Genomic DNA, 27,257 nt, shown 5'->3' with positions numbered 1-27,257 from the left:
TAGGAATTAAGAAATCTTCACTAGCTTGCATTATTTATTTGACATCTGGACATGCTAATGCCAGTATGGTGACATACCTGGTGATATCAAGCAGTGTTCAGTTTTATAAATGATCATATAACATCAACATGATTGTACTTCGCTCTCAGTCTCCTTAAGTTATGCTCACCGTGCATCTGTTGATATATTTGGCACATTAACAACTAGGATTATGTACTTTCAGAGCTTGATAAGCTTTGATAAAAGTATTACACAAAATATTTTAATCAGATACTATTTTATTTTAAAATAATTGTAAATAGACAAATATTTGTAATCACATGCAATCACTGATTTTAGAAAAGAGCTCATTAAAAACAAATTCAACATTTTATGAATTAGCAATAGATGTGACATTATAAAACTCTAATAAATCCAAGCATGTGTATTGATTTAATATCTGGGAGTTGTTATACCTTCTATTTTCTCATGATTACATGTTTTTTTCTTCAAAGGCTCTGAATCAAAGATAATTAGAGACCAGATCATAATTTATTAATAACAGACAAATGGGGATCAGGGCACAGTAGTGCCAGAAAGACTGGGAGCATAGCAACAACTAATTGCCCACTGTGGGAAGTTAATCATCCTAGGAAACTGAACCCAAGAGGGTTACTGGCTCAATTGCTCAACGTTATTGAATATCCCACCTGCGACTTTTCACAGATCAAGCATGTAAACATCACTGCAACTCTCAGGAAGTTATACTGAGGCAAACGTTTGAAAAGAAAACCTCTCTTCATGGTACTGGAGGCAAGTTAATCTCATTGATTTGCAAAGATGAAAATTATTTTAGCAAGAATCTAGAGGTTCATATTTCATGTACTATGAAACACAAGACAGGTCAAAAGCCTAACCACAAGAGCCAAATACAGTTTTGTTTTTTTTTTAAATCTCTGTTTGCCTGAAGCTGTGTTTCTATAACATGATCCCCATCTGAAAGAGCGAGCATGCTGTCATACCAGAAGATGCTGGGCTCTGGAAGAAAACCCTTCTAGGTTTCTGGGAACCTCACCACATCTTTCAGAGTCCATGATAGCACAGGCTTTCATAGGAGCCTGAGAGCCAGCTCTGCAGACAAAATCAATAGCACTGCCCTATGCCAAAGGGTAGACCACCTATTCAACAAAAAATTCAGTTAATTTCCTGAGCCATGTCTAGGAATATACTTACTGCTGAGAAATGAAGCAAATGAACAATAAAATGTTCCAAATGATTTTAAACACCAGGATAAAGCTACATTTGTTCAAGACCTGTGCTCTTTTTTTAAAACTTGTGTGAACCTGGCAAGTAATAAATGTTTCAAATGGAGTAGCAACTCAGACTCAAACAGCTGAATTCTTATATTATGCTGTGTGGAAGTGTTGAATTCAGATCTGCCTGATGGCTGTGATGGTTATAGTGCTACAATACATACTATATCCCAGCGATCTTCCTTACCAAATTCTTTTAATCATCCCTCACCACCTGCTTCTTTCTTATTTCTTACTCTCCTGACTTCCTAATCTCACAGAAAAATGACAAACTTTTCTGTATCCGATCTTTGGCATACATTTGCTGTCAATAGTCTATAAGCATTTTCCACTTTCTTGGAGTCATCAGTATTGCAGATAACAATGTTAGAATTATGTTTTTATTATTATTTTATGTTTAATTATATGCTTCCAATGATTATTTATGTAAAGACTTATCTTTTGTTCCTGTTCTTGTGGTCTGCTGCTAAGTTGCACATCTCTGTGATGGTCATGAGTTCTCTTGAGTCAGGGTCGATCGAAAGGCAAGCCAGACCATTAAGCTTTTTTTTTTATTTTTGTTTTCGCTTGCTTTACATACCTCCTCTTTCATCCTGATTGGCAAGATATCATCAAATTGGCAAACTGAGACATCTGTGTGTTAATTAGTGGAAAAAAGCTTCTTTGTTTCTTAGGGGTTTTTTTGCCATTCTTAGACCAACTATGTAAATCCTCTTCCGTGTTCCTCCAGATCAAATATTCCATTGGATTCAAATATCCCCTCGTATCTCACAAACACCACTTCTCCACCTCCAAGAACTCTCCACTGACACTGAGAAATCCTAGTATTGCTTTCACATTCTTACGCCTATTTTACCTGATTTTCCTGAGGCAAATTTAATAGACATTGGTTTAAACTGATTCTATTCATTGATGATGTACACATTTTGCCAACATTTAAAAAAAATCTTATCTGTGGAGTTCAATTCTGTTCGTATAATTTTGATTGTTTTTAACTTGTTGAAACTTTGCTAAATGCTTCCCCTGTTTAATGCAAAGATCTATCTTTTTCAAAGTATAGAGATGTAGGACACATAAGAATGTAAAAGATAATCATAACATACAATCACAGAGCAAAGAATTGAACAAATATCTTTAGAATATGTAAGAATATAAATTAAGTGAATATTTTCTATACTAATATGAATTGAATTTTTGCCTAGATATAATAGAATTTATCACCAATCCTCATTGCTAAAGTTATTTCTGAGATCTCCATATGTGCCAACAACACTATGCTACATTTTTAAGGCTACCAAGTTCAGCATAAGTGTTCCAACAGATATTAAATTTGTAGATTTTTTCTGATGTTCTTAATTTGCTGCAAGTAAAATTATCTGGAAAATGACGATCTGTAGGTCCAGCCTTCCTCAGAAAATTTTAAGATAAAATTTAACCACCCAAATGCCTCACTTCTATCTCATCATGCCAAAGATGATATAAAATCTGTCATCATCAAACCAGCATGAGTTTAATGTTTATGTGATGAGTAATGTTGAGCATTGTTTATATACACAGTTTGATGACAAGTATATGATCAATCAGAATTCTAAATTTCCATGACTTTGTATGTGTTCTAATACATAAGGACCTCTTGATATATTTTGACATTGGTATCTGACTTTCTCTGACCTCCTTCTAGTCTAGCTGTTTCAAACGTACTTATAATTGTCTGTTAGATTCACCTCTTTTGTACTCATTTAGAATGTAAAGGGACAGGACAAACTGGACCTTTCCTTGAGTCCTAATGATTTATAAGGAATCATTCAAACCTGTGATAGTGTATACTGTCACTCAATAAGAGGGAAATAGCTACTTTGAAGTTGATGTCAGTTTTATCATCTAGTATTTTTCTACCCAAGTCCTGAGGCTTCTAACTCCTCATCCAAGAAATTGAAGTGGAAGTCCTGTGTATTTCAAGTATCTGTCTGAGCCTATGCAGTTTGGCCCTTTGCCAGGGTGACGGGGTTCTGCTTGTGAGTCTCCAACTCTTTGAAACTACCCTCATTCTAAGAGTGGAGAAGGAAATGGCAACCCACTCCATTGTTCTTGCCTGGAGAATCCCATGGACGGAGGAGCCTGGTAGGCTACAGTCCATAGTGTCACAAAGAGTCCAGCATGACTGAGTGACTTCTCTCTCTCTCTCAGAGACTTCTTAAATAGCCCAGCTTGAAAGTCGATTAGGGGTCACCTCAATACATTGGACTGATTGAAAATTGAGAAAAGAGTTAATCAAGGCTGTATATTGTCACCCTGCTTATTTAACTTATATGCAGAGTACATCATGCAAAATGCAGGGCTAGATGAATCACAAGCTGGAATCAAGATTGCCAGGAGAAATATCAACAAACTCAGATATGCACATGATAACACTCTAAAGCAGAAAGTGAAGAGGAACTAAAGAGCCTTTTGATGAAGGTAAAACAGGAGATTGAACGAGCTGACTTAAAACTCAACATTCAAAAAACTAAGATCATGGCACCTGGTCTCATCATTTCATAGCAAATAGATAGAGAACAAGTGGAAACAGCAACAAATTTTATTTTCTTGGGCTCTAAAATCACTGCAGACAGTGACTGCAGTCACAAAATTAAGAGACTCTTACTCCTTGGAATAAAAATATGACAAACCTCAATAGCCTATTAAAAAGCAGACACATCACTTTACCCACAATGGTCCGTATAGTCAGAGCTATGATTTTTCCAGTAGTCATGTATGGATGTGAGAATTGGACCATAAAGAAAGCTGAGCACCTAAGAATTGATGCTTTCAAATTATGGTGCTAGAGATGACCGCTGAGCGTCCTTTGGACAGCAAGAAGATCAGCCATTCAAACCAGTCAATCCTAAAGGAAATCAACCCTGAATATTCTTTGAAAGGACTGATGCTGATGTGTCAGTACTTTAGCCATCTGATGCAAAGAGCCAACTCATTGAAAAAGACCGTGCTGCTGGGAAAGATTGAGGCCAGGAGGAGGAGGCAACAGAGGTTGAGGTGGTTGGGTGGCATCACCAACTCAATGGACTTGAGTTTCAGCAAAGTCTGGGAGATACTGCAGTCCATGGGGTGCAAAGAGTCAACTTAATGACTGAACAATATATGCATATTTGAATTCAAAATGTATAGTTTTATTTTCTGTTTTTCTTTGATTAAAATTATAATATGAAAATTTCCTATGTGGTTGAAAATATTTAAAAAATAAAAAATTACTGCTTCTTTGATATTCTAGTATCTAACTTTTCCCATATATTTTTCCTTTTGTTTTGTTTGTTTGCTTTCTTTTGTTGTGTTGGTGTAGGGGAAGGGAGTTGCTGTTTTATCTCTAATATTCTTAGAACACATTTGTATAATTCAAATTAAGGGACAGTGAATATGAATATTTTAAAGACTGTTGATATTTATTGATAAATGGCCCTTCTAAAACATTGTACCAATTATCATTCCCCCAACAGTACATGAGATCGACTGATGGCTTACAAACTAGTTAGTCTCTACTAATTTAATAGGAGAAAAATAGTTCTGTGTTTTTAATTGCATTTTTTTTTATTTTTGAGATTTAATAGGATCATTTATATATTTGCAATGAGTATATTCATTAGTTATTTTACTGCCCATTTTATAAGTTATGTGTACATGTTCTTTACCCATTTAGCTTAGTGAGATCTTAGCTTTTCATGTAGTGAAAATATATCATTAGAAGTAGCAAAATTTGCTTGCTTTTTAATAATATTAATTTTACATGAGGTACAAAAAATATAAATTTTATGTGGTTGAGTATCTAAATTGATATTCTTTATAAACTTATGTAAGTACCAGCACTATTTATCACACTCTCCTTATTCTGTTTTAGGTCTCTACATGTAACATTTACTAAAAAAAAGTATCTATGTAGATAATCTTTTATCTATACTACCTCTAGACTATAAAACCTATTCTTCTACTTTATATCAGGATCATATTAGTTTAAATATTATAATTTAGCAACATTTTTTCAATGTTTGTTCAGGAAAATTCATATTGGGAAATCACATATGGTCACAATTATAAATATTTGACATGTGTGTGCATGTAAAATACTTGCATGTAAAAATACACACATGCACACACACATATGTGTATATGCCATTGCATGTGTATAAAGCAATTATCATTATTAACTACTGTTATGTATGTGTATAATGCATTAAAATAGTTAACATTTGTCACTGTTGTATTTAATTCTAAACATAACTACCATAATATATGATTTGGAAACTACTAACTAGTACTAATAGGCCAAGTATATATTTACATGGAATTTGAATAGTTTGGTATGAAAATGAGCACTTAGGTTTCTTTTAAATCATTCCCATAATTAATTCAATTCTCATAATTTTTATCACAAAATACACATATTCCTTTTGTTTTTATAATTTCAGTGTACTTCCCCAGTTACTTTAATTATTTGTGAGTGATGTAATTAAACTGAAAGATTAGTCCCAGTTTTTCTACCCAACAAATTTAATAATGATAGGTGTGATTCAACTTAGGAAAATTATTTGATAACCACAATGCAGACAGCTAAATAAATTAGAACTTAAATATTTGGCTTATTTTTTTGACTAATCTCTTTCCTTTTTTGGACCCACTCATATTTTTAATTAACATTACACTTTCATTAAGACAAAGGAGTGTTTAAAGTAAATGTTACTATCACAAAACTGTGCTTAAAATATTCTAATTTTTTTTTGGCTGGCTGGCAAAATTAGCATCACTTTCTTTGCAACTTTGCTTCCCTTTGCTTTTTCCCTTCTACTTCTCTCAAAATAAAACCTAAAATAGGTAAGCACAGTCAAGTTAGTGATGACAATGATACACTCCTCTCAAAGAAGCCTTGAAGATAGACTTGATTCAGCTGTGAAATGATTGGAAAGAAGAAGTTTAGTGGAAGGAGCTTGTAGAAACTTTTAGTTTCTAGAAATGGAGGTGATTGATGTTTGCTCATGGAGGTATCATCCCACAAGAGAAACACATGATGCAGTAGTGTATGCATGCATGTGTGTTAAGTCACTTCAGTTCTGTCTGACTCTCTGCAACCCCATGGACTTGAGGCCACCAGGCTTCTTGGTCCATGGGATTCTACAGCCTGGGAAGCCCTCAATATTTTGTATATCAACACTGTTCTTGTGCCAGAACAAAGCTAATGCTTGCTATGATAAGGGAATCAGCCACCAACACCTGAAACTGAGACTCAAAGACAGACAGTGGAGTGTAAAAGCTTTACAGTGAAAAAAAGAGAAGGCTTCAGGTATGCCCTGATTGGAGGTTTTGGCTTGGGATAGCCTGAGGTGGGCTAACAGGAAGTAGGTCATCCCATGTGATTGATTAGGCTTCCTCTGTTGTTCAGTGGCTCAGTTATGTCCAACTCTTTGTGACTCTATGGACTGAAGCACACCAGGCTTCTGTCCTTCGGTATATCTCAGAGTTTGCTTAAACTTGTGTCCATTGAATCGATGATGCCATCCAACTATCTCATCCTCTGTCACCCCTTTCCCCTCCTTTCCTCAGTCTTTCCAAGAATCAGGGTCTTTTCCAACAAGTTGGCTCTTCTCATCAGTGGCCCAAGTATTGGAACTTCAGGTTCAGATCAGTCCTTCCAATGAATATTCAGGGTTGATTTCCTTTAGTGTTGACTGGTTTGATCTCCTTGCTGTCCAAGGGACTCTAAAGAATGTTTTCCAGCACCACATTTTGAAAGCATCAGCTCTTCAGCGCTCAGCCTTCTTTATGGTCCAGCTCTCACATCTGGACATGACTACTAGCAAAACCATTGCTTTGACTATACAGACTTTTGTGGGCAAAGCAATGTTTCTTCTTTTTAATAGGCTGTCTAGGTTCATCTTAGCTTTTCTTTCAATGAGCTTGTGCTTAGTCACTCAGTCATGTCCAACTCTTTGTGACCCCATGGACTGTATCCCACCAGACTCCTCTGTCCATGGGGATTCTCCAGGCAAGAATACTGGAGTGGGCTGCCATTTCCTACTCCAGGGGTTCCAAAGAGCAAGTGTCTTTTGATTTCATGACTGCAGTCACCATCTGCAATGATTTTACAGCCCAAGAAAATAAAGTCTCTCACTGTTTCCATTGTTTCTCCATCTATTTGCCATGAAATGTTAGAAACGGATACCTGTATACAAATATACAATGTATACTAATATACTACTGGCATTTGGTTATGTAAATTTGAATAATGTTTAACTGTTGTCACTTCAATCATGTCCAACTCTTTGAAACCTTATTGGCTGTAAGCTGCCCAGCTCCTCTGTCCATGGGATTCTTCAGGCAAGAACACTGGAGTGGGTTGCCAGTGTCTTCTCCAGGGGATCTTTGGAATTGAACCCGTTTCCAGCCTCTCCTGCATTGCAGGCAGATTCTTTTTTGCTAGCCACCAGGGAAGCCCTGTTAAAACTTAAATGATGAAATGTATGAAAAAGTGAATGGTTTGATTTTCCCATTCAAAATATCACACTGGGCAGATTTTAGCAAAAGTACTTCAAGGATCATGTAAACTCTTTTGTTAAGGGCTCATTTGATTTTTCTGACCTTGTGCGTGTGTGCTCAGTCACTTTAGTTATGTCTGACTCTTTGTGACCCTATGGGATGTTGCCTTCCAGGTTCCTCTGTCCATGGGATTCTCCAGGCAAGAATACTAGAGTGGGTTACCATTTGCTCCTCCAGGGGTTCTTCCCAACCCAGGGCTTGAATCAGAATCTCTTGGGGCTCCTGCATTGGCAGGGGGATTCTTTATCACTATGCCACCTAATAAGCCCTTTATCTTTACTGTGAGGGATACACAAATATTGTTAGAGGAATTGTGAGTTTGAGTGGACCTGGAATGTTATGGTCTTCTTGACAGACCGGAACCTGGGGACAAGGAGTCCACAAAAAGAAGGTGAAGAAAAGAAGGACACAGGGACCCAAGTCTCTAGTGGAACAAGGGTACTTTATTCATAGCAGTGTGTGCTTGTATATTGTTATACAAGGAAGCTTTAGGCAGAAAAATAAAGTTGAGTAAAAAATACCAAAACCAGATGCATAACAACAGTAACTAAGGGAGTAACAATAATCATAGGGCCATAACACCAGTAACTAGGGGAATAACAATCATCACAGGGCCAGAAGACAATCCATGTATTGGAAATAGGAACATGACTGAGTAGTTTTATAGAAAAGTAAAAAGTTACAGAAAGGAATCCATGTATGTGTTTCACCTCATGATCTCAGTCCTGAGAACTGTGTGCAGCTCTGCTCATTCCTGTTTTCCAGGAACTGATAAGGAACAGAGGGCCCTTGAGAAACAGAAAATAGCATATAGGATTCCTTAAAATTAAACATTCCCTGATACTGGAAGATGAATAAAATTTTAAGAGTTTACCAGGAGAGTATGTGATGGAGAAGGAATATAAACATGAATGCACTTGGCATGCTCTAGGCACTGTGACTCTTTAGACCAGTCAGCAAGGCCTCCCAAAACCTCGGCCTGAGGTTTTCCCTAGCCTCCTTATCCTTCCTTCCTGCCTTTTTAATGGCATGACTTATCATATATAAATTAATATACATATATATGTATATATGAAGTACATACACATAACTAAAAATGTATATGTATAGTTCTATTTTACTCTAGCCCAGGAGCACTTCAAAGAGAAAATGTTTTACAACAAAATATTCATCTTTTCTTGAAGGCTTTCCTGAAAACTCTAGAGAAAACTGAGCTTTACTTTTATATAACTTTGTATAAATCTGTGGATCAATAGCTCAGGGGGCAAAATGAAGTCACTAAATAATTTTACAGTTTTGTTATTTTGTTTGATATGTTATGACTTTGAGATAGTAACTAGTATTGGAATAGAGAGGTGCAAAATATCTGTCATTAATCATTAATCTTACATTTGACAAAAGCCTGTAAATTTAAATGTTAGGAAAGGAAAACCTGTGGTTTAAAAAAAAGATATGATGAAATTTACAGTTAATTAAAAAACTAGCCTTGTGTATAAATAATAGAAATTAGCACTGTAAACAATTTGTAGGAGAATTATTTAAAGGAATTACCAGAGAACAAATTGTTTTTAAGTACCTTCAGGTACTTTAGAAGATTTTATTAATATGCTGACTATTAATACACTAATTACAAACCTTTTATTTTGTATTCATTAAGTGAATTCCCCTAAGACTGTTTTGAGACCCATCATTCAATACAGCAAGTATTTGTTACATACCTACTGGGTCAGTGACTGTCAAACTGGCAAAAAGAAACTAACAGGTTTTGAAAAATAATAATGCTTTCGTCCCACAGTCAAAGTGTTTTAATTTTTATTGTTCTGGGGTGAGGCCTGGGCATTGTGTCTTGTTTTGTCTATTTTACAAAACTCCCTTGTTGACTCTAACCTGTAGCCAAGTTTAGAATCATTATATAATGTGAGCAGAAAACATTTTTTATATAATGTCTTATTCTTAAATCATAGCACAGGGATTCTTAGTAAATATTTGGAGATAATAGGAATGATCATGTTTGCTGTAGCAAATAATTTACAAGAGGTATTTGATGAATTTCATTTTGAGTCCCCAAATGTATACTGGAATAAGTAAACTGAATCTAACATGTTCAAAAACCTTTGCTAGTTTCATCAGTTCTTTTACCTGTGGAATTCATGGACAAGCTCATTTTATAATGATCTCTCTGACCCAACAGAATGAGTAAAAGAAGTGCAATGAATCATCATTAAAGTATAGCTTGGGAAATAAACCAATTGAAGTATAATCTAAAGATAACTTGCCTCAAGTTTTCTTTCTGCTTTTGAAGCCAAATCCAGCCTCTGTCCTCTGACAGCAAATTAAGTCTTAGAGAGAGTTTTGGATTAAGTAGAAAAGAATTGCTTTATTGCTTTCCAAGGCAAAGGATACTTCAGTGGGCTAATGCCTTCAGAACTGTGTGTCCTAACCTGGAGTGTTAGTGAGTTTTATAGCAATGGTTCAAAGAGGATGTGATCAGCTCGTGAAGATTCTTCTGATGTGTTGGTGGTGAAGTAAGTAGGAACCAGAATCAAAACCTTTTGGTTTCAGCTGGTCTGGGGTCTATGTGCTGGTGTGCAGCAAACCATTAACTTCTGCCACCTGTTGGGGGTTTCAGTATCTGCCTGAGTGCATGCTAAGTCACTTCAGTCATGCCCTACTCTTTGCTACCCTGTGGACTGTAGCCCACCTGGCTCCTCTGTCCATAAGATTTTTCAGGCAAGGATGCTGGAGTAAGTTGCCATTGCCTCCTTCAGGGTATCTTCCTGACTCAGGGTTCGAATTTGCATTTCCTGTATTACAGGCAGATTCTTTACCGGCTCAGACAGTAAAGAATCTGCCTGCAATGCAGGAGACCTGGGTTCAAAATGGATTTGGAATGTCGGGGAAGTTTGTAATTTCCTCGGGCCTGTCTTGTCACAACAAAAATTTGAAGCAACTGATGTACCAGTGTTATAGCCCCTTGTAATTTCCTCAGTCAGACCAGTGTTACAGCTCAGTTTTCTTTAGAAAGCAAAGTAAAATACATCCTCAAGGCATGAGAGTGGGTCGACCCAAAAGAACTGAAGAAAAGAGAAACCCCCAACCCCTACCCCGGCCTAATTTTGGCTCCTCTTTTTATGTTTTTTCTCCTCCCCCTGGGCCTGCCCTATGTAAATTGGGCTAGCCAAGAGGGCCGTTTGTTTTACCTGAGGGTCTCACTCCCATCCTCAGACTTTCCTCTCTTCTATTTTCATGGGCTTTTCCCTTCTTTGTCTTTTAGCCACCACCATTCTGGAGTCCTTTTTCCTATTCTAAGTACCTAACAGGAAGATCCCCTGGAGAAGGAAATGGCAACCCACTCCAGTATTCTTGCCTGGAGAATACCATAAACAAAGGAGCCTGGCAGGCTATAGCCTGTGGGGTCACAAAGAATGGGACATGACTGAGGGATGACACACTTTCTTTACTGACTGAGCCATCTGGGAAGCCTTCAGTATCTATAAAACACAGAAGAAAATTTTGTGTTTTCAGTATCTGCAAAAGTCTCAAGTATATTGTTATGTATATCCTTTGAGGGGGAACCAGGACCTTGCCCCAAAGCTACCCTATTGTTTCTTGTTTATTCCTTGCTTATCTCCACAATGCCTCCCTTAGCATATTTGAAACTGCCTGTTGGAACTCAGGGAAGGTCAGGGAGACTGAATGGACCCTATTTCCCATAATCAAAAAATGGCACTATAAGCTTTTTGTGCCCAGGAGGCCCACAGGGTTCTGACAGGTATTACTTTCATGTAGTTTGATGTTCCTGGGCCTAATAATTATCTTTAGAGTAATAAATGAGATTTGTTCCTGATTCCAAAGTTAGAGTGAATTTGTTTATTTATGTCACTTTGTCCTTATGACAAAGGATGGCTGCACATGGAACACTTAAATTTGTAGGATTTGGGGGGTGTTTTTATTTTAGAAATCCTTGATTATGTATGACTTATTTAAGGTTTACCTGAGTCACTTACATGATTTTGTCAGGGGAGTTTGTAATTTCCTCGGTTCTGTCTCTTCGCAACAAAAATTTGAAGCCATGGACGGACCAGTGTTACAGCCCTCAGATGGACCAATGTTATGGCTCTGTGTTACAGCTCAGTTTTATTTAGAAAGTAAAGGAAAATACATCCTCAAGGCATGAGGGCATGCTGACCCAAAAGAAGTGAAGAGAAGAGAGGCCCCTAGCCCAATTTTGGCTCCTCTTTTCATACTTTTTTTTCTCCTCCCCTGGGCCTGCCCTATGTAAATTGGGCTAGCCAGGAGTGCTATTTGTTTTAACTGAGGTCCTCACTCTTCCTTGGACCTTCCTTTTTCTATTTTTGCAGGCTTTTCCCTTTCTTGTCTTTTAGCCACCACCATTCTGGACTCCTTTTCTCTCTTCTACCTAACAATTTATTCTCAGTTTTATACGTGCATTTGAGTAATATAGTAGAATTGTATCAGTGAGTATTTTTTATGGCAACCTTCGTTTAATACTTTGAAACAAACTGTGGCATATTTTGCTATAATAAAGGCTAGACTCAGAAAAAGGCAATTTGGTTGTTGTATGTAATTTTTTGTGAACACAATTTATCTGATATTTTTAACCTGGTAGCTAGCTATTAGTGAAGGAAGAGAGAAAGGTTCATAACTAGATTCCCCATGCAAATGTATTTAAATTTTCAACAGAGGAAGGGGGAGCTGAGAGTAGAAGAGGGATAACAATGAAAGGAGCTGGAAGATATGAAAGAAGAAATTGTGCTTCTAGTACATCCTGATGCAGTACCCAGTGCCCACATCCTACCTCCACAACTTGTTACGAGTGCCATCTTGGAAAAGTGGTTCCTTGTGTCAATTAAAAGAAGATGTACAACTTGAGAGTTGTGAGTTAAGTTTTATTTGGGGCAGAGTGAGGACTGCAGCCCTGAAGGCAGCATCTCAGATAGCTTTGAGAGACTGCTCCGTAGTGGCAGTGGGGGATAGTCAATATATAAGGTTTTGGTGAAAGGAGAGTTCAATATCATGAAGCACTCATTTTACAAAAGGTTTTTTGTTAGGCATGAGTATCTGATGTCCCATGAAGGGATTTAGTGCTTCTCTAAATATGAGGAGATAAAAGGATTGAGATCATAAAACCTGTTCCTAAAAACATCTAGCTGTCTAAAGAGCTGTCCCACCAGCTTCCCTGGAGCAGAGTATCTCACTCCACCCTGAATTCCCTCAGGGGTTGTTGAAGGTCAACAGCTATAACAGCATGGGGTTCAATCTCCACAGAGGCAGATGGCAAATGCCTTTGTTGTTAGTGCTCTTGGTAAGTGCCAATTTGTAGTTTACGTGTCCCCCTTGTGGTCATAAATCAAACCACACTTTGGGGACATTTCAGATCAGATTACATCAGATCAGTCGCTCAGTCCTGTCCAACTCTTTGCGACCCCATGAATCGCAGCACGCCAGGCCTCCCTGTCCATACCAACTCCCGGAGTTCACTCAGACTCATGTCCATCGAATCAGTGATGCCATCCAGCCATCTCATACTCTGTCGTCCCCTTCTCCTCCTGCCCCCAATCCCTCCCAGCATCAGAGTCTTTTCCAATGAGTCAACTTTTCGCATGAGGTGGCCAAAGTACTGGGGGCATTTAATGACCATTTTTTCCCCGCTTTGTTGGAAAGGCTTGTTCCCAGTTCTGAAGAAGGTTTTTGTTGATAGGCCACTCAGTGTGCTATTACTGGACTAGGTCTTAATAGTCAAAGATCTCTGGACACCTGTCTTCTAGTTATGGTCCAGGAAAGTATTCCCTTTGTTGCATCTTCCCATATCTAGACTTACACTGTTAAAATCGGTGATCATATATCAAGCTATACATTTGATCAACTGCATCAAGTCTAGTCATTATTTTCATTGGAGGCTCAGTCATACACATACATACAAGAAATAATAATCTTGTGAAACAAGCAAAATACAAATGGTATAGTTAATAACATTAGGGGAATTCAGTTCACTTCAGTTCAGTTGCTCAGTCGTGTCAGACTCTTTCAAACCCGATGAACTGAAGCACGTCAGGCCTCCCTGTCCATCACAAACTCCTGGAGTCCACCCAAACCCATGTCCATTGAGTCAGTGATGCCATCCAACCATCTCATCCTCTGTTGTCTCCTTCTCCTCCTGCCTTCAATCTTTCCCAGCATCAGAGTCTTTTCCAGTGAGTCAGATCTTCGCATCAGGTGGCCAAAGTATTGGAGTTTCAGCTTCAACATGAGTCCTTCCAATGAACACCCAGGACTGATCTCCTTTAGGATGGACTGGTTGGATCTCCGTACAGGAGAGTCTCAAGGGACTCTCAAGAGTCTTCTCCAACACCACAGTTCAAATGCAGCAATTCTTCAGCGCTCAGCTTTCTTTATAGTCCAACTCTCATATCCATACATGACCACTGGAAAAACCATAGCCTTGACTAGATGGACCTTGTTGACAAAGTAATGTCTCTGCTTTTTAATATGTTATCTAGATTGGTCATAATTTTTTTTTTTCCCCAAGGAGTAAGCGTCTTTTAATTTCATGGCTGCAGTCAACATCTGCAGGGATTTTGGAGCCCAAAAAAATAAAGTCTGACACTGTTTCCACTGTTTCCTCATCTATTTGCCATGAAGTGATGGGACCGGATGCTATGATCTTAGTTTTCTGAATGTTGAACTTTGAGTCAACTTTTTCACTCTCCTCTTTCACTTTCATCAAGAGGCTCTTTAGTTCTTCACTTTCTGCCATAAGGATGATGTCATCTGCATACCTGAGGTTATTGTTATTTCTGCCTGCAATCTTGATTCCAGCCTGTGCTTCCTACAGCCCAGCGTTTCTCATGATGTACTCTGCATAGAAGTTAAATAAGCAGGGTGAAAATATACAGCCTTGACGTACTCCTTTTCCTATTTGGAACCAGTCTGTTGTTCCATGTCCAGTTCTAAGTGTTGCTTCCTGACTTGCATATATGTTTCTCAAGAGGCAGGTCAGGTGGTCTGGTATTCCCATCTCTTTCAGAATTTTCCAGTGTCTTGTGATCCACACAGTCAAAGGCTTTGGCATAGTCAGTAAAGCAGAAATAGATGTTTTTCTGGAACTCTCTTGCTTTTTCAATGATCCAGTGGATGTTGGCAATTTGATCTCTGGTTCCTCTGCCTTTTCTAAAACCAGCTGGAACATCTGGAAGTTCACGGTTCACGTATTGCTAAAGTCTGGCTTGGAGAATTTTGAGCATCTCTTTACTAGCGTGTGAGATGAGTGCAATCGTGTGGTAGTTTGAGCATTCTTTGGCATTGCCTTTCTTTGGGATTGGAATGAAACTGACCTTTTCCAGTCCTGTGGCCACTGCTGAGTTTTCCAAATTTGCTGGCATATTGAGTGCAGCACTTTCACAGCATCATCTTTCAGGATTTGAAATAGCTCAACTGGAATTCCATCACCTCCACTAGCTTTGTTCATAGTGATGCTTCCTAAGGCCCACTTGACTTCACATTCTAGGGTGTCTGGCTCTAGTGAGTGATCACACCATCATGATTATCTGGGTCATGAAGCTCTTTTTTGTATAGTTCTCCTATGTATTCTTGCCACCTCCTCTTAGTATCTTCTGCTTCTGTTAGGTCCATACCATTTCTGTCCTTTATCAAGCCCATCTTTGCATGAAATATTCCCTTGGTATCTCTCATTTTCTTGAAGAGATCTCTAGTCTTTCCCATTCTGTTGTTTTCCTCTATTTCTTGTATTGATTGCTGAGGAAGGCTTTCTTATCTCTCCTTGCTATTCTTTGGAACTCTGCATTCAGATGCTTATATCTTTCCTTTTCTCCTTTGCTTTTTCCTTTTCTTCTTTTCACAGCTATTTGTAAGGCCTCCTCAAACAGCCCTTTTCCTTTTTTGCATTTCTTTTCCACAGGGATGGTCTTGATCCCTGTCTCCAGTACAATGTCACGAACCTCCGTCCATAGTTCATCAGGCACTCTATCTATCAGATCTAGTCCCTTAAATCTACTTATCACTTCCACTATATAATCATAAGGGATTTGATTTCGGTCGGTCATACCTGAATGGTCTAGTGGTTTTCCCTACTTTCTTCAATTTAAGTCTGAGTTTGGCAATAAGGAGTTCATGATCTGAGCTACAGTCAGCTCCCGGTCTTGTTTTTGCTGACTGTATAGAGCTTCTCCATCTTTGGCTGCAAAGAATATAATTAATCTGAAAATCAGACCATCTGGTGATATCCATGTGTAGTGTCCTATGTTAACCATGTAGATCCACCACATATCTCTGGGAGTTTTCCTTTTAATAGATGAGAGGTTAGTTTTTATTGAGATATAGCTCATCAGTCCACTTGAGTTGGAATGACCCTAAGAGAAAACTTAAATCTATGCCCAGCATCAGAGCATGTATTATTAACTGACCAGGTGAGAGGTTCCCATCCAGTAATATCATGAATAGATAGAACAAGACTGAACATTCATCTAAAATAAATTTCCTAGGGGGTATCCAGTCAGAGCCCTAGCAAACAGAAATCCACCAAGGTAACCCAAAAGTACTGGACACAGATAATTTGCCACAACCCAACATTTGGATTGAGTTTTAAACTAGCATAGAATCATGTCCATGATAGAAAGCATTTGATAGATAGGGAATAAGTCCAAGGAATCAAGAAAATGTTATAAATATTCATACAAATCAGAATCTTGGGCAAGCTGTCTACTTCTGATGTTTTCTTCTTCTCATCCTAGTATAGTGTAGTTTACTCTGAGCATTGTTTTAAGGTGAGTTTGAAGTCAGTAGGCCTCTCTATAGACCAGTCCAGCTTTGAACGTAGGAGTTAACCCAAGAATCAATTTCCCTTTGGTTTCACTGGGCATGAGCTAGTTAAGAGTACCTGATAGAAAGTTCCTTCCATCCAGGTTGAAGACAGTTCCTTAAATTATGTTTTCTTCCAGTCTTGATTACAGGTCATGCGTCAGCCATCTGATCTTCATCCAAAGCCAGATTACTGAGATAAGCTTCAGAAACATCCCTAGAGTGTCCTTTAATAATTCAATTAAATTTTACATTAATATACCCTAACAACAAAGAACTATCCAGGAAATGAGTCTTAATAAATACAGACCTCCTTTAACAAACTGGGATTTAACATTCATTGAAACATCTTTTTCTCCCTAAAATCACAGTCATTTTTACATAATATTACCGAATTAAGACTTGTTTGTAATATAGGTCTGCTCTCAATAAACTTGGCCTGATCATTTATATAACCATAATTGATCATAGACTTTTTTTCTTTGCTGAGACTTTTATAAAGCCTCAGAGTGAGATTTTAAAATAAAACCTTTAGGGATAGGAAAGTCATGCCAAAGGCTTATAGATTTTGCCTAACAGATGTAAGTGAATTCCTCACTTCTTAAGGTCTCCAAAATTCCTTGGGATTTCTGTACCTGTTAGTGAGATAACCTTCCTAACTTCTCTGATAAAGTTACTGGAAACTAAGAGCTTCCAATCTCAGGAGGGCTCAGATAGAGAGAAAATATAAATGTTTCAGTTTGTTTATAAAATATAATTTTACCAAATTACCATCATAGTTAGTTTGAGGAGAAGGTTTTTTCTTACACCTGAAAACAAAGATTCAACCCAGTAATTTTTCAGATAGAAACCATAAATGTTATAAGTATATTTGCCTGTTCATTCAGTCCTTTTGTTAACTTTTGTGAAGTCATCAGGTTTTCCATTAGAATCCTTACCTAGTTCAGAAACTGGTATTTATCCAAAAGTCCTTTCTATAAATCTTCTTTAAGAGGAAGCATATTTGCAAAACTTGGTTAGTGTTTTGACAATATTTTGAGATAGTAACTAGAATTATGACTAATAACTTTGTACCCAAATATACCAGAATTTTGGGAACTTCATATAGTTTCTAGGATATCTATATTAGTAACATTTACTATACAATATAACCCAAGATTTATTCCTCACTTGACAATATTTCCCCTGAAATTCTGTTTACAAAATTAACCTAATTAGTATAATATCTCTCTTTGGGATGTTTCAGGGGCCCTCTGAAGCATCCCAAAGTTAGCTAGAAATCTTCATTAGAAAGATTTAGGAAGTTTTGTCAACAAATGTCAAAAAGTTTAGAACATTCAGTCAGATAAGTTTATGGGCCATTGTGAAACAATAGCTATTTACTTAGCCAAAGTAACAATAAAGTATTTTCAAACAGATCATTTCAGAGATACAGAAACTTAAATCTATTATCAAAGACAGTTCAATATCTGAAAAAAAGGAGTCCTCTAAATGAAAGAAAAGCTGAATTCAAGTTTTTGCACCTGCTTACTTTATTTAAAAGGTAACCTTAACTTTATTTTAAACTTATTTTAAACCATATACAAAACTCTTTTCTCATGGTTCACTTCCACAAACCTTCTTATCACTTTCTGTACCCATTACTTTGTTCTTCCATCCTAAAAAGCCACCTGTAAGTCAGGCTTACTTCCTTTTCCCTTCACAAAATGCAATGCCGTTCCTCATACCTTCTTTACTGAAAACACACTTCCTACTTTCTTTAAGCAACCAAGAACTGACTTTTATATTAGCATTTTATAGATTGGTGAGCATAAATACCAGTGATAATTTCTAAAACCTTTGTTTTCTCAGAGAGAACATTTTAGGATGGCACCATTTATTTTTTACCTCAAATCTCTTTAGTTTCTTTGTAAGAGGAAATTAGTGTTTAGTAGTAAATGTATCAAAATCTTATTTTATTTGAAAATGACTTAGCTATTCAATAGACTTCCAACACTTAGTTTAGCACAACCTTTAGAAGTTCAAGTTACCCCAATCTAGAGAGACTATTTTAGACACATATTCCTAAAAAGCATAATTATTTTTAATAGAGTCTATCTAAAGGCTCGTATCTCATTTACATTTTTTAGAAGTTTCTTCACTCAAGGTAATTTCCTTGCTGACAAACTTGTAACAGGTATAATAATATTTAACTTATATTAAACCTAGGTACAATAAAAATGTAGCTTCCCTTGTAGCTCAGTTGGTAAAGAATCTGCCTGCAATGCAGGAGACCTGGGTTTGATTCCTGGGTCAGGAAGATCCCCTGGAGAAGGAAATGGCAACCCACTCCAGTAATCTTGCCTTAGAGAATCACATGGTCAGAGGAGCAGGCTACAGTCCATGGGGTCGCAAGAGTCGGACACGACTTAGTGACTAAACCACCACCACAATGATAATATTCTGCTTAATGTTAATTACTCTTAGACATGTCTACATTAGTTAGATCAACAAACAAACATTAATATCAGGTATTTAATTCTGAACATTTCCCAGTTCACCTGAACCTGAAATTCATTTAGGTTAATTTATCTTGTATTTAGAATTATTTGATTTGTAAGTGCTTACCTTTTTTTTTTTTTTTTTTTTTAAGGCCAATTAGATTAGAGCTCATTTATAAACTGATCTCAGCAATCAGCAATATTATCCAAAAAAAAAAAAAAAAACACACACTGAGACATACATACATCCAAATAGACACAACAAGAGATCCTATAGCTTTGTTTTCCAGACTTAGTTATGAATCAGATATCACAATATGAAAGTCACTTAAGTTGCTCACTCAGTCGTGTCCAACTGCTTGCGACCCCGTGGATTGCAGCCCACCAGACTCCTCTGTCCATGGGATTTTCCAGGCAAGAATACTGGAGTGGGTTGTCATTTCCTTCTTCAGGGGATTTTCCCAACCCAGGGATCGAACCCAGATCTCCTGCATTGCAAGCAGACTCTTTAACCTCTGAGCCAAAATTCACTAGTTGTAAACAAATGGATGGAATAAGATTTTAAAAGGCTTTCCCCCACCTTTTTTTTCCTTTTGGTTTCAGGAATTAGAGAAGGTCTAGATAAGTGATCCAGAGAGCTCTGGTCTAAAGATATCACAGGAGTTATTTCCTCAGGGCAAGAATTCTTAAAGAAAATTTTTTTCTTGAAGCTTTCTCTGGAGTCTAAAGAATATTGTGACCACATTGTCAAAAATCGTTTTTTCTGTGATTATAGTTTTATAGCCAAAATTTAAATCAGATAGTGCTCAACATGGCCCTATTAACAAGGACAGATTGGTCCCAGCAGAGATTGTCCCTCTGGGGAAATACTGGCCTTAGTTTTATCAGCCCCAGGCTGTTGATTATAGGAGGAAGTCCTGAACATAAGGGAACTTCAGTTCATTTTCCTATCCTACGTAAATAAAGATTTAATATTTTTAGGCCACTTTTCTTGTCATTAGATCATAGCTATAGATTGACCAGTCAAAAAAAAAAAAAAAATTTTTTTCCCCCAAGGAGTTCCCAGGTGGAATGTTTGAAACTTTGAGTAAATAATTCCCATATTAGCTCTAGGAGTTTGTACCAGATATCTGTGAGCTCAAACCAAACCAAACCAAAAAAACCAAACCAAACCAAACCAGAACTTCACCAGTCAGGAGTCATGTTCCAAATGAAACAAAAGGCAAAGAGATGCCCAGAAATCAAAAGCCAAGTGGCAAGAGTGCCCCCAAAAGGTGGTAAAGTGATGCTCAGAAATCAAAAGCCAAGTGGCTTAAAAGTCAAACATAACTTCCTAGTTCCACTATACCTGCGACCTGGCAAAGTCAGTACTCAGTTCAGTTCAATCGCTCAGTTGTGTCCAACTCTTTGCGACCCCATGAATCGCAGCACGCCAGGCCTCCCTGTCCATCACTAACTCCGGACTTCACTCAGATTCACGTCCATCGAGTCAGTGATGCCATCCAGCCATCTCATCCTCTGTCGTCCCCTTCTCCTCCTGCCCCCATTCCCTCCCAGCATCAGAGTCTTTTCCCATGGGTCAACTCTTTGCATGAGGTGGCGAAAGTACTGGAGTTTCAGCTTTAGCATCATTCCTTCCAAAGAAATCCCAGGGCTGATCTCCTTCAGAATGGCCAGGCTGGATCTCCTTGCAGTCCAAGGGACTCTCAAGAGTCTTCTCCAACACCACAGTTCAAAAGCATCAATTCTTCTGCGCTCAGCCTTCTTCACATCAGCCAACTCTCACATCCATACATGACCATAGAAAAACCATAGCCTTGACTAGATGAACCTTTGTTGGCAAAGAATGTCTCTGCTTTTGAATATGCTATCTAGGTTGGTCATAACTTTCCTTCCAAGGAGTAAGCATCTTTTAATTTCATGGCTGCAGTCACCATCTGCAGGGACTTTGGAGCCCAAAAAATAAAGTCTGACACTGTTTCCACTGTTGGCCCATCTATTTGTCATGAAGTGATGGGACCGGATGTCATGATCTTCATCTTCTGAATGTTGAGCTTTAAGCCCACTTTTTCACTCACCACTTTCACTTTCATCAAGAGGCTTTTGAGTTCCTCTTCACTTTCTGCCATAAGGGTGGTATCATCTGCATATCTGAGGTTATTGATATTTCTCCCGGCAATCTTGATTCCAGCTTGTGTTTCTTCCAGTCCAGCGTTTCTCATGATGTACTCTGCGTAGAAGTTAAATAAGCAGGGTGACAATATACAGCCTTGACGTACTCCTTTTCCTATTTGGAACCAGTCTGCTGTTCCATGTCCAGTTCTAACTGTTGCTTCCTGGCCTGCAGGCAGATTTCTCAAGAGTCAGGTCAGGTGGTCTGGTATTCCCATCTCTTTCAGAATTTTCCACAGTTTATTGTGATCCACACAGTCAAAAGCTTTGGCATAGTCAATAAAGCAGAAATAAATGTTTGTCTGGAACTCTTGCTTTTTCCATGGTCCAGCGGATGTTGGCAATTTGATCTCTGGTTCCTCTGCCTTTTCTAAAACCAGCTGGAACATCTGGATGTTCACGGTTCACTTATTGCTGAAGCCTGGCTGGAGAATTTTGAGCATTACTTTACTAGCATGGGAGATGAGTGCAATTGTGCGGTAGTTTGAGCATTCTTTGGCATTGCCTTTCTTTGGAATTGGAATGAAAACTGATTTTTTCCAGTCCTGTGGCCACTGCTGAGTTTTCCAAATTTACTGGTATGTTGAGTGCAGCACTTTCACAGCATCATCTTTCAGGATTTGAAATAGCTCAACTGGAATTCCATCACCTCCACTAGCTTTGTTCATAGTGATGCTTTCTAAGGCCCACTTGACTTCACATTCCAGGATGTCTGGCTCTAGGTGAGTGATCACACCATTGTGATTATCTGGGTCATGAAGCTCTTTTTTGTACAGTTCTTCTGTGTATTATTGCCATCTCTTCTTAATATCTTCTGGTTCTGTTAGGTCCATACCATTTCTGTCCTTTATCGAGACCATCTTTGCATGAAATGTTCCCTTGGTATCTCTAATTTTCTTGAAGAGATCTCTAGTCTTTCCCATTTTGTTGTTTTCCTTGATTTCTTTGCTTTGATCACTGAGGAAGGCTTTCTTATCTCTTCTTTGGAACTCTGCCTTCAGATGCTTATATCTTTCCTTTTCTCCTTTGCTTTTCGCTTCTCTTCTTTTCACAGCTATTTGTAAGGCCTCCCCAGACAGCCATTTTGCTTTTTTTTTTTTAATTTTCCATGAGGATGGTCTTGATCCCTGTCTCCTGTACAATGTCATGAATCTCATTCCATAGTTCATCAGGCACTCTATCTATCAGATCTAGGCCCTTAAATCTAATTCTCACTTCTACTGTATAATCATAAGGGTTTTGATTTAAGTCATACCTGAATGGTCTAGTGGTTTTCCCTACTTTCTTCAATTTAAGTCTGAATTTGGTAATAAGGAGTTCATTATCTGAGCCACAGTCAGCTCCCGGTCTTGTTTTTGTTGACTGTAGAGAGCTTGTCCATCTTTCACTGCAAATAACGTAATCAATCTGATATCGGTGTTGACTATCTGGTGATGTCCATGTGTAGAGTCTTCTCTTGTGTTGTTGGAAGAGGTGTTTGTTATGACCAGTGTATTTTCTTGGCAAAACTCTATTAGTCTTTGCCCTGCTTCATTCCGTATTCCAAGGCCAAATTTGCCTGTTCCTCCAGGTGTTTCTTGACTTCCTACTTTGCATTCCAGTCTCCTATAATGAAAAGGACATCTTTTTTGGGTGTTAGTTCTAAAAGGTCTTGTAGGTCTTCATAGAACCGTTCAACTTCAGCTTCTTCAGCATTACTGGTTGGGGCATAGACTTGGATTACTGTGATATTGAATGGTTTGCCTTGGAGACGAACAAAGATCATTCTGTCGTTTTTGAGACTGCATCCAAGTACCGCATTATGGACTCTTTTGTTGACCATGATGGCTACTCCATTTCTTCTGAGGGATTCCTTCCCGCAGTAGTAGGTATAATGGTCATCTGAGTTAAATTCACCCATTCCAGTCCATTTTAGTTCACTGATTCCTAGAATGTTGACACTCACTCTTGCCATCTTTTGTTTGACCACTTCCAATTTGACTTGATTCATGGACCTGACATTCCAGGTTCCTATGCAGTATTGCTCTTTAGAGCATCGAACCTTGCTTCTATCACCAGTCACATCCAAAGCTGGGTATTTTTGCTTTGGCTCCATCCCTTCATTCTTTCTGGAGTTATTTCTCCACTGATCTCCAGTAGCATATTGGGCACCTACTGACCTGGGGAGTTCCTCTTTCAGAATCCTATCATTTTGCCTTTTCATACTGTTCATGGGGTTCTCAAGGCAAGAATACTGAAGTGATTTGCCATTTCCTTCTCCAGTGGACCACATTCTGTCAGCCCTCTCCACCATGACCCACCCATCTTGGGTTGCTCCGCGGGCATGGCTTAGTTTCATTGAGTTAGACAAGGTGGTGGTCCTAGTGTGATTGGATTGACTAGTTTCCTGTGAGTATAGTTTCAGTGTGTCTGCTCTCTGATGCCCTCTTGCAACACCTACTGTCTTACTTGGGTTTCTCTTACCTTGGGCGTGGGGTATCTCTTCACAGCTGCTCCAGCAAGGCGCAGCCCCTGCTCCTTACCTTGGACGAGGGATATCTCCTCACTGACACCCTTCCTGACCTTCAACGTGGGATAGCTCCTCTAGGTCCTCCTGCGCTCACGCAGCCACCACTCCTTGGATGTGGGGTTGGTCCTCCGGGCCGCCACCCCCCTGGCCTTGTGAGTCAGTACTAGCAGCTGTTTTTGGTTCTGATATAGTTTCAAGCAATTTCTTGTTGGTTTCCTGCAAAGAAATTACTCTCTCATTTACTCTTTTAGAAGCTTCTAGATACCAGTCAAGGTAAGCGTAGCCAGCCTTTTCTAATTGTGCATGCAAAAATATCAATTTTGAAATATCAAAAGAAATCCAATTTGGCCATTTTAGGTTGAGATCTGTTTTAATATTATTTCTGCAGTTAACTAGGTACTTGTATGTATGAGCTCCGTTATGTATTGTACATGAATCTGGCTGGAGTGTTAGTCAGAGGCTGGCTTTCTGACACCCCTTTGTTTCTGTTTTTGAGAGATTCTGTTTCTCATTTTAAGCTGAATTTGTCAGGGATAAAAATCACTAGTGAACTTGTGTAGTGGGCCCATGTGCTACTTGTGAGGTTAACTCCTCCAGGAGTCACCCCAGAATTGTTTCAGCTCATTTTACATGTCAGATTCTGCCTCCGGCAATCTAAGATTACCGTGGCTGCTTAGGTCGCTGAATGGCCAGTTCTTATGTGCGGCCCCTGAACGAGGAAGTATTTTAATTAATGAGTGGGTTTCCCTATGGGATCACTGCATGGAATGAGACCTCCACCACTCCTGTAAATTTCTCAATCATCCTAGAAAACTGAAACTGGCCAGGAGGAGTCATGACCCTTTTCTTCAGAGCAAAACTCATCTATTTTCCTCACTTTTATCCTGACAAATTCTGTAATGGCAGTCAAATTGAGGGAAAGTGTCAAATCAGCCTGTTACTTAACCACTCAGCGAAGACCATTCAGTCCCCTACAACAGATCGAACTCAGCATCTTTCAGCTGAGCCCTGAGTATTCCTCAATTATTTTTCCAGTTGAGCCCCCCTACCCAGTACCTGGGAAGAGGCTACAGTCTTCATTTTGCCCCACATGAAACTTAACTTGCAACTCTCAAGTTGTACATCATTTTTTAGTTGACACCTGTCTCTGAGTCCCAGAATTCTTTACTTTAGTATGAATATTACCATAGGATTTTTCAGGCTTGAAACAGGAAACACAGGATAAAGCAAGTGTGTTGGAAAAACAGAGTCCTGTTGTGTGTTTCTCCTTTACTTTCACACTACTACCACAATTCCAACACTTCTAATACTAGATGTCTGGGGTTATAGTTTCCACACCAGGCAATTCCCTGTGAAGTTCCCTGAGTGTCCTAAATTCAACTCAGTTTGATACTAAACAGAGTTAGCACAGACCCCACAGGGTAAGGGCTCAGTCCCAGGCTCTCCCTTACTTCTGACACATCCATCAATGCTAGGTCCCCAGGTTACTCATAGCTTCTCTGTGTCTAGGCCACAAATCAAAGGCTCCCATGATTCCCCTCCTTACCTTAGATTATTTGCTAAAACAGCTCACAGAATTCTGGGACACACCTACTTATATTTACCAGTTGATTATATAGTAAAAGATTTGGTAAAAGATACAGATAGACAGGTGAAGAGATACATAGGAAGAGGTCAACTGCAGGAACATCTATCCCGTGGAGTTGCAGTATCCCAGCCTTCCAGTTTATGGGTGTATTTTGAGGATTTTCGTGGAGGTTTCATTATGTAGGCATAATGAATCATTAACTCCATTTCCAATCCCTCTCCCCTCCCTCGAGAATGAGAGGTAAGGCTGTAAATTTGACATTTCTAATCATGATTTGTTCTTTCTGGCAACCAACCCACCAAGAAGTCACCTAATTAGAAACAAAGACACTCCTATCACCCAGAAAATTGGAAGTGGTTAGGAGCTTTGTGTCAGAATCCAGAATTAAAGACCAAATATTAGAAGAAGAGATGCTCCTAGAACTCTTATTAGGAAATCACAAGCATTTTAGGCGCCCAAGTCAAGAACTGGAAGTTAGAACAAAAGATTTGCCTAGTTCCTCAATATATCAAAGATTCTAAGAGTTCCTTGTCAGGAACCATGAGCTGATATATGCTGGTGTGTATATATATATGGAGAAGGCAATGGCACCCCACTACAGTACTTTTGCCTGGAAAATCCCATGGATGGAGGAGCCTGGTAGGCTCCAGTCCATGGGGCCGCTAAGAGTTGGACACGACTGAGCAACATCACTTTCACTTTTCATTTTGATGCATTGGAGAAGGAAATGGCAAACCACTCCAGTGTTCTTGCCTGGAGATTCCCAGGGACGGGGAAGCCTGGTGGGCTGCTGTCTATGGGGTCGCACAGAGTCGGACATGACTGAAGCAACTTAGCAGATATATATATATATATATAGCTTCCCAGATAGCACTAGTGGTAAAGAACCCACCTCCCAGTGCAGGCAACATAAGAGAAGCTGGTTGGATCCCTGGATGAGGAAGATTCCGCTGAAGGAGGATATGAAAACCCACTCCAGTGTTCTTGCCTGGAGAATCCCATAGACAGAGGAGCCTAACGGGCTACAGTCCATAGAGTTGCAAAGAGCTGGACATGACTGAAGTGACTTAGCACACATGCATATTTCTTATTATTTCAAAGCAAGATGTGAAGTGTGCCAGGTTTATAACTTGATTAGCTAAGACTAATCTTGATCAAGACTAATCAATCAACATCCACTGATGTTTCAAAACCTCTCACCTACCAGGGAGTAGTACTTGGCTAGGACAGGTGTTTTTTCAATAATTTTATTTATTTTATTTTTTACTGTGCTGGGTCTTCATTGCTGCATGGGCTTTCTCTAGTTGCAATGACTGGGGGCTACTCTTCATTTCGTTGCCTGGTTTCTCTTTTTGTGGAGCACAGGTTCCAGGGCACACTGGCTTCAGTAGTTGCAGCACATGGGCTCAGTCATTGTGGCTCCCTGGCTCTAGAACACAAGCTCAATCATTGAGACACATGAACTTAGTTGCTTTGTGGCATGTGGGATCTTCCTGGATCAGGGATCAAACTGATATTCCCTGCATTGGCAGGCAGATTCCTCATCACTGAGCCACCAGAGAGTCCTAGGATAGTTTTTGATGAGGGATCCTAAGGTGTAATATCGAGACAGCTATTACTATTGATGAGGAATTATAAGATTTTTAGTAGGAAGGAAGCAGACTACTGGAAAATATTTTTAAATTACTGCATAAAACTATGTCCTATTCCAATTCGCTTACAAAATGACTAGAGAATAGCGATTAATTTATACATATAATTTGATGAATGTGCTGTGGATGTGTGTTTCCCCTAAGAAT

The 27,257-nt window shown here is 38.8% G+C and overlaps 1 protein-coding gene across 8 annotated transcripts in view; it reads left to right on the top strand.

Annotated features, from left to right (window-relative positions):
- EPHA5 (EPH receptor A5) overlaps positions 1-27,257 on the top strand; it is a 408,061-nt gene that overhangs the window by 311,745 nt on the left and 69,059 nt on the right. The window lies entirely within an intron of this gene.

The sequence above is a fragment of the Bos mutus genome, chromosome 6 (assembly GCF_027580195.1).
Source record: "Bos mutus isolate GX-2022 chromosome 6, NWIPB_WYAK_1.1, whole genome shotgun sequence".
Classification (NCBI taxonomy): Eukaryota; Metazoa; Chordata; class Mammalia; order Artiodactyla; family Bovidae; genus Bos; species Bos mutus.
This window is presented reverse-complemented; position numbering and strand designations above follow the sequence as displayed.